The sequence below is a fragment of the Hordeum vulgare genome, chromosome 2H (genome assembly GCF_904849725.1).
Source record: "Hordeum vulgare subsp. vulgare chromosome 2H, MorexV3_pseudomolecules_assembly, whole genome shotgun sequence".
NCBI lineage: Eukaryota > Viridiplantae > Streptophyta > Magnoliopsida > Poales > Poaceae > Hordeum > Hordeum vulgare.
Window position 1 is genome coordinate 112952802 of NC_058519.1, and position 8965 is coordinate 112961766.

The 8965-nt window shown below is 41.4% G+C and overlaps 2 non-coding genes across 2 annotated transcripts; both read right to left on the minus strand.

Moving 5' to 3' along the window:
• Nucleotides 1-3008: 3008 nt before the first annotated feature.
• LOC123433701 lies at nt 3009-3103 on the minus strand. The gene has a single exon (XR_006625029.1). It is a non-coding gene; the product is annotated as a small nucleolar RNA Z103 (small nucleolar RNA).
• A 318-nt stretch (nt 3104-3421) lies between these two features.
• On the minus strand, nt 3422-3567 carry LOC123433816. The gene has a single exon (XR_006625122.1). It is a non-coding gene; the product is annotated as a small nucleolar RNA F1/F2/snoR5a (small nucleolar RNA).
• Nucleotides 3568-8965: the final 5398 nt, after the last annotated feature.

Sequence of the window (8965 nt, forward strand, 5' to 3'; positions counted from 1 at the left end):
ACAAACTATATCACTTTAGAGTTTTGGATATATTTTTAGTCAAGCATGGGAAATCCGGAATTAAGATCTATAAGTCTTAATATGCATTGAATTTTTGTCTATATTGTCATACTGAAATTGCACATAATTGACAATATATACAAAACCGTCATACTTACTTGGGAAGCTATGTTTTTTTTGCATTGCTCCATAACAAAAATACATGCAAGTTACTTTTCTATTTTTTCATAGCTCCATAGCAAAGCACGGGCATCATGCTAGTTATTCCCAAAAAACTGGGCTGACATTAAAAAGTGTTCACATTGTTCATGTAAATTGTATTATCATTGTCATTGAATGCTAATATTGATCATAATATAGGCTGGTTCCAAAGTAGTTTTGAAGACTTCAACATATCCCAACAAGAGGAATGTTGCGTATGGTACTATTCGTAGTACTGATCCAAGAACTAAGGCGTGTGGTATTGAGTTAGGTGCTAAATTTGCCCTTGTGCGCATAGATCAACCTTTGCTTGATAATGAGGAGTTGGTAAAGGAAGTTTCTGATTGCAAGACAATTGGTGAAGCGTTCTCTTGATGATACTTAAGTGCATGGCCTTCATATTTTGTAAGTTAAATCTTCTCTTCAACATTCTGAATCATATTTGTGTGCATTTAATCACATATATCTAACGTGCAATTTTCTTTTACAGATTCGAGAGAAGGATAATTGAGTTACGGTTGAATTCTTGGAAGCGAAAGCAAATCAAATCTGAAGATTTTATCTACCAATAGTCGTAGATTACATTGATAGATTGAAAAATGTAATATCATCCACAAGATCTTTTTCTTTCGTCAAGTTGATGCAAATTCTATGGTGTAATATTCTTCATAGTTGTGTTTTCTATGCTCAAAATGATATGAATGATATCTTTATTGTAAATCATATGTATCATACACTTGTATATTCTTAATCAGTATCTTCATATTGAGGATTTCTATATGTGTTGTGCTTCTATTTCTATATCATTTTGATGCTGCCGGCTAGTTGATGTGTACCGCTTGTGTTACTAGAGTTAGAAAAACATGTTACCACCAATGTTATACGTCTGTGAAAATGTGTTACTCTGGGTGTTACTATAACTACAAAAATGTGTTACCAGTGTGTTTGGTAACACATAATATGCATGTTACTATACTATAATTGTAACACTATTTTTAACATATGGTAACGATTACTATGTGTAACAGTCGACATCACTTAGTAACACGGGCTAATGGAACACATTTCAAATTGTGTTACTCTCTGACCTAGTAACACACATTTAGGCATGTAGTAACACAAGACGGTGTTACCAAAGGTCTGTCCTGTTGTAGTGTCTTTGCCATCAGTCACATGATTGCCGTCAGCCACGGACGGCAAAGTGCCGCAAAGCTGATGTCAATTATACAGGTGGGGCCCACCTTACCGCGGGGACGTTAGGTCAAACTAGAGTCCCTTCTTTTCCATTTGCTAGCGGACGGTAAAGAGGCCGGAGGCACTACAAGGAATATGCTAATACACGACGCTATTTTTTCGTCGCTACATCGTCACGGTTTTTAATTTACGACGATCTCACGACAAAAAACCAAGCGTCGAAAACGGAGCGTCACAAATGAACAACAACGACGTTTTGATTAAAATCGTCGTAACTTTTACGACGATTCCTCGATTGTCGTAACCTTTACGACGATCCTAAATCGTCGTTGGCAATCAAACTCAGTACTATGTGGCAGTCCTACGTGGCAAAATTACGACGAAATCAAAACGTCATGGTTGAAATCAGCCCAACCCATTTGAATTGATCACATGGGCTGGTTTTAATTTTTTGGGCTTTTTCTTATTGGGCTTCTTTTTGGGCCTTAGCCTATTTACAACCACTTCTACTATTTTTTCGAATTTTTTTATATCATCATAATTTGGGCCCTAGCCTTTTAGAGCCCAAATACATTTGGTCCAGTTTCAATTTTGGCCCTTTTTCATTTTTGAATTCAGTAACTTTTTGTTCCAGAATTTGGATTCATTTCTATTTGTTGGGCCTTTTCAACCCAATTTTTTATCCAGTATTACATCCAACACTATTGCATATTCAAATCAAGAAAACTCCAAGTCAAATTAAAATCATCCATCATATAACATCACAAAATACATATCCCAGGTTTACATATCACAATAAATCATCTCATGAATACATTTCCTTACACATGAATATAGCAAGAACGAACAAAATTGCACAATAGAACAATGGCACATCTGCTACTGTCCCAACAGTACAGTGGACTTCATTCCGCTCTCCTATGAGGCATGCTCGAGATGCCACAACTTGTCAACCTACAAAAAGATTACACTGCACATGCATCAATCAAAAGGAAACAAATATAAAAAATATTAGAAATAAAAAGATTTGTTTTCATCGTGAAGATGATGTTAAAAATCCTGAGATATAAATTCTGGAGTATAATTAGTCGAACCTAAACAGGTCACAGAAATTGAAAATTAAATTTCAAACTATCTAAGATTGTTCTAGGAAATTCTGAACAAAGGAAATGCAGAAAAGCAAACTCAATATCTTTATGGTATTTTCGCTTTACTGGAGGAATTTAAGCACTAACACAAGCAGGAGTCAATGACACAATAATTAGCAGACATGTAAGATAATACAAAACAAGCTACTCCACGTTACTGTGATAACCAAGTGCAAACCAGGGTGTAAGAATATTAGCCCAAAAAATCCTTTCGGCAACATACATCACTAAATTATGCTATCAATAAGTGCACGAGAGACTCTAATATATTACCTTCAGAAGTTTTAGATCGAATCAAATGAAAACATGAAAAAGGGACTACCAAAGAGCATTATTGATTTAGATAGAGCTTGATGCTGAGTTGATTTCTGTTGTCAACTGGGGTAATTCTTTAGCCAGATTGGAGAAAGGAAACCTGACTAGGACTCAAAATATTAACCAGTAGACAATAGTAAAACATAAAAGATGGATCAGATTTTTGGCTTGGAATCCTGATGGGATTACATTTGCGCATTGTATAGTCATAGTCGATAATTTGGGGAAAGTATCCTTAGGTCCATATAATCCAAGGAAAAAAGAAAGTGATCATCACAGTAAGTGCAGAAACGTGGTATGGATATGATATCATCACTTCTCACAGCAAACAAAAAATGGTGTAGGAGTTTCTATTTATTTAAGACAAGACAACTATACAGCATCCATGACAGAATGTGCTGCTTACTAGACATTCAGAATAAGTAGAGATACAAAAACATGACTTCAGATGCCGAATATGCACAATTTAATAATATACTGTATGATGAGACACCTAATAAGTGTTGATCATCACTTATGAATCAACCACAGAAACCAGTTGCAGAAAGAACAATATAGTTGATATGTGTAAATGGGGGTATAGTAACAGGAAGCTCCTTGTATGAGAGCAGCCAGTGTCGCAAAAACCCGTTTCCTTCTCGATGTATGCCAATCTAACGAGAAACAAGGCCATGAAAGCAGACCAAGCATCAGATACCTCATGGCATCCCAAATACCACTATCTAAACAAAATTCAGTTCAGTGCTAAGATAAGTATGGACAAGTTGAATGCAAAAACCATCTCAAAGAATGGTTCGTGCTATAATCTTAATCCAAAGAAGGCAAATAGAGTTAAGCAAAAATATCGACATTCTTTATTGATTTTGATTACATGCAAATAAGTAAAAATGCCCTACTCTACCAATAAGACATAAGTAAAGAGCTGACAACACTAGACTGTACAACTACACAAACACATGAGGTGCTTCTAAGACAAAAAATAAACCTGAATTTAGCGTCAGGACTAGCCAATCCAGAAAGTAAGAAACACATTACTGAACAGTCACAGTTTCCAAAACAATAGCCAATCCAGAAAGTAAAAAACACATTAGCAAAACTGCAGGACAACAGAAAGGAATAGTTAATTTCTGTAGGTGATTGAACAATACTATTCATCTAGACAACAGAAAACTGATCAACAAATCCTTTTCAGACAACTAATTCATCAAAAGGAACAGGACATATCAGGTACTGAATTTGGTAAACTGAAATATACCCAACAAAATACCGAGCACAAACAACATGTTTTAATATTCATATTCAGTTAGGGGAAGAAAGTTGGCAGACATTTCTACATTAGAAAGTCCACGACTAACGAAACATTCATGGTAACACAAAAGGCACAACCTGGCGAAGTGTTGTAAATTCCCTTGTATCCGAGTGGCACAAATCTGCCTATTTATGAAGTAAATCTAGGCCGGAATTCCTAGAATCTCAAACCCCCGAAGTCGTTGAATAACCAATTTATTAGCAGATCCAACGGGCTAAACTTGTCAAGTACTAGAAACATCTATCAAAATGCTGTCCCACGTAACAACAGATCCGGAAAATCTCTAGTTGGGACGTGTTCCGCTTACTTGAGGTAGTCGTCGTTGAAGAGGTCTTCCCCGTCATCTTCCTCCTCGTCGCGGATAACAGTGGTGCCGTCATCTTCGGGCTGCACATTGGGGTGGACCTCCGCCTCGCCATCGTCGTCCGAGTAGGAGGATGGGTCGGTGGCGCCGCGACTGGTTGTGGTGTTGGGCGGCAGCCGGTCGGTGATGACCCTTGCATTGCCACGCATTCTAGGTGGAATAGGCATGTCTGGTGGGTTGGACAATCCCTCGATAGGTGTTAGCAAGAATAATACAAAAGAAGAATGTCACGAGGAGAGTGAACTAAGCACAAACATGAATTAGCAGCCAACTGTTTGATTAGCGGTGCGGGTAATTCGCATAGACAATGGGCCTAAATTTTGGCTGAGGATGATCATCTACTAAGGAGACTCTCTTGGAAATTTTTCATCTCAAATGGATGAATCTAGGTGGCACTTGCTTTGCAAAGTAACACATTGTGCAGAAATATGGATGTTGAAGCTAGGATCAAATGAATGAATGGATTGAGCTGAAATTTGGTGTATGACGTTAATTTGGGCATATGAAGGCACTGTATAAAAAGCATACCATTTGGACATGCCAAAGTGACACTTCCTTCACAACGTGCCAATCTGGGCAGAAAATGGTAATTGGAACTGGGCTCACATAGATGATTGGATTGAGCTTAAATTTGGAGGAGGATGATAATTTGGGCACATTAAGGTACTGTAAAAATTTCATAAAATTTGGATAAAAAAAAATTGTACTTCCTTCACAATGCTCTCTAGTGAATAGAATATTGGGAAAAATATTGAGAGAAACTGGCTGAATTAAATGAGCTAAAATTTGGTGGAGTGAGGTTATATGGTCAGTGTCATCCCGTGGTAAATTTTCATCAACTATAAAGCAATATAAAACATAGTTGCTTCACAAAATGAAAATATTACCAAAAACAAAGATTGGATGATGAGCTGACATGCATTGTTAGATGTGGCTAAATTTTTATTGAGAGCTATGTTTTGGGCACATAGATGATGTGGAAAAAATTCAACTCATCAGGATATTCCTATCTAGTACTTCGTTCACACAGCTGTGAGCTGAACACAAACTTTGGAAATTTGCTCAGAAAGATTTACTAGGCAAATCGTTACGAAAGTTTTCATGAGGCAATGATTTGGGTAGGAAAGAGTGATCAAACAATATGAGGGTAATCAAAGAAATAGAAGTAGCACTTCCTTCACAAAGTGCTATTCTGAACAGAATAGGAAAATGAATATTTTTGAATTATTTTTGAACTATGGAAGGGAGGGTTTTCACATATTTGAGAAATATATGGTCCAAAGTATTTATGAGAATTTTTTTAGAATTTTTCGGAATGACAGAATAGTAGGTTGCTTCACAAACTAGGATCAGGTGGGATAGAATGGACCCACGAGTGACATGTCAACATAGTGAGAACATGTTACGACATTTTTACAATCGTCGTAAATGTTATGACGAGCTCATCTTATGCGGTTACAACGTTTTTGACTCACATCGTCGTAATTTATATGTAGATTTGATCCCCTCAAACGGTTTACGACGATCTCGGATGAAATCATCACAGATTTATGACGAATTCATCAACGACGTCTTAGAAAACGTCATGTATGAGCATATTTCTTGTAGTGAGGCAGATGACAAAGAGCTAACTCCGTAAGAGCTCTTCGCCCCCACCTGCCCACTCTCTCTCTCACTCACTGTGTAACGACTCCACTCTCTTCCACTCATCTCCCCGACGCCCACCGCCCCCGGCGCCGCCCCGGTGCCTGCTAGCAGTCCCCGGCAATGGCGCCAGAAAGATGCTGCTGACGTGCAACTATTCCTGACTTGATGCCTCCACGGCAACAGAGGCAGAAAAGAGCTCGTCCCAATTTCTCAACAATTAGAAATTGTCTTGCAATAGCCCACCAGCGCGTGGGATCGCGACAGTTTTCGAGGGTAGAGTATTCAACCCAAATTTATTGGTTCGCCCGACAGGAGGTGGAAGAATATTCTCAAGTATTAGCAACTGAATGTGTCAGATCCAACCACACCTGAAACATTAGTATCTGCAAGCAAAGTATCAGTAGCAAAGTAGTATGATAGCAACGGTGCCAGAAACGATCTGTTGACAGCAGACTATTCCTAACTGTTGTATCAATGGCGCTAGAAGTTGCCCGTGGACGGAAATATTCTTTCCCGTCAACGGTGCGAGAAAAAGTATTGTAGCAGGTAGCAGCATTGTAACAAGTAACAGCAGTGGCAAGGAACAGCAGTAGTGACAGAAGTAGCAAGTAGCAACAGCAGCAAGTACCAGCAACATCAAATAACAGCAGTAGCAAGTAGCAACAGAGCAAAGCAAGTAACGACAGCAGCAACAATAGGACAAACTCGTAGGCAATGGGTCGGTGATTTGTTGGATGATATTCATCATGCAATAGTTATAACACGGAGAGATATGTGGCTAGCTCCCGTTCGTCAATGTGATGTAGGCATGCATTCCGTGTGCCGTCATACGTGCTTAGGGAAAATAACTTGCATGACATCTATTGTCCATCCCTCCCGTGGCAGCGGGGTCCAAAAGGATACTACGGGATATTAAGGTTCTCCTTTTAATAAAGAACCGGAACAACACATTAGCATTTGGTGAACACATGAACTCCTCAAACCATGGTCATCACCGGGTGTGGTTCCGGTTATTGTCACTCCGGGGTTGCCGGGTCATAACACATAGTAGGTAACTACAACTTGCAAGATCGGATCTAAAACACACATATATTGGTGACAACATAATAATTTCAGATCTGAAATCATGGCACTCGGGCCCTAGTGACAAGCATTAAGCATGGCAAAGTAGTAGCAACATCAATCTCAGAACATAGTGGATACTAGGGATCGATCCCCGTCAAAACTAACTCGATTACATGATAGGTCTCATCCTACTCATCACCGTCCAGCGAGCCTACAAATAGATTACTCACGAACGATGAAAAGCTTCATGGAATTGGAGAGGTAAGAAGGTTGATGATGACGATGGTGACGATTTCCCCTCTCTAGAGCCCAAAACGGACTCCAGATCTGCCCTCCAGATGAAGAACAGGATGTGGCGGCGCCTCCGTATCGCAAACACGATGAAATCTTCTCTCCTGATTTTTTCTGGGACGAAAGGGAATAAATAGCGCTGGAATTGGAGGCGGCAGAGCCACATGGGCCCCACAAGCTTGGTAGTAGCCACCAAGGGGGTGGCTACAGGGCTTGTGGCCCACTGGCCCGTCCCCTCCGTTGGATCTTTGCGCAGGTATTTTTCATATTTTCCAGAAATATTCTCCGTAAATTTTCAGGACGTTCCGAGAACTTTCATTTCTGCACAAAAACAACACCATGGCTATTCTGTTGAAAACAGCGTCAGTCCGGGTTAGTTCCATTCAAATCATGCAAATTAGAGTCCAAAACAAGGGCAAAAGAGTTTGGAAAAGTACATACGATGGAGACGTATCTGTGCCCCACAACCCCGCCGCCGCCGCCCCACCTCCCCCGGCGTCGCCCCGGTTCCCTGCAGCCCCCCACTACTGGAATCCAGTTCTTTGCCGTCAGCCAGTTCTTTGCCGTGTGCTGGCTGATGGCAAAGAACCTCTTTGCCATCAGTTGACACAAGGCAGACGGCAAAGGACTGACACATGGCAAAATACTATTTGCCATGTGTCGGCTCTTTGCCGTCTGCCAGCGGACGGCAAAGAGACCCATGGCAGTCGGCAAAGAGGACGGGTGGGTCCCATGCCTACCGTGTCCGACATCCGGGGGCCTTTGCCGTCCGGGGGCCTTTGCCGTCCATGGGCCTTTGCCGTCTGCCATGGAGCCCTTTGCCGTCGGGGGGCGGACGGCAAAGGGGCGCCCTATAACGGCCGGTAACCCCTTCTCGCTCACCGTCTCTCTCTCCCCCGGCCACTGTCTTGCTCACTGTCTCTCTCCACGGCGACCCCCTCCCCGCGAGAGCCCCTCCCGGCGGCGAGCCCCTCCCCGCGGCGATCCCCCCCCCACGGCGAGCCCCTCCCCGCGGCGACGCACCCCCGCGGCGAGCCCCTCCCCGCGGCGACCCACCCCCGCGGCGAGCCCCTCCCCGCGGCAAGCCCCCAGCCGCGCACCCCCTGCCCCCTGCCGTCGTCCACCGCCGCCGCCGCCGCCCCCTGCCGTCCTCCACCATGGTGAGTTCTTCTTCTTTTTCTTTTTAAAAAAGTTAATTACTTTAGTTAGTTTATTAGGTTAGTTTTTGTATTATATATAGGGTAATTTAGTTAGTTTATTTGGTTAGATTTTAGGATAATTAGGTTAGTTAGTTAGGTTAGAAGAAAAAAAGAGGAAAAGCAGAAGGAAAAAACTGAAAAGAAAAAAGGAAAAGAAGAAAATAATTAGAAGAAGAATGAAAAGAAGGAGAAGAAGAAGAAGAACAAGAAGAAGAGGAGGAGGAGGAGGAGG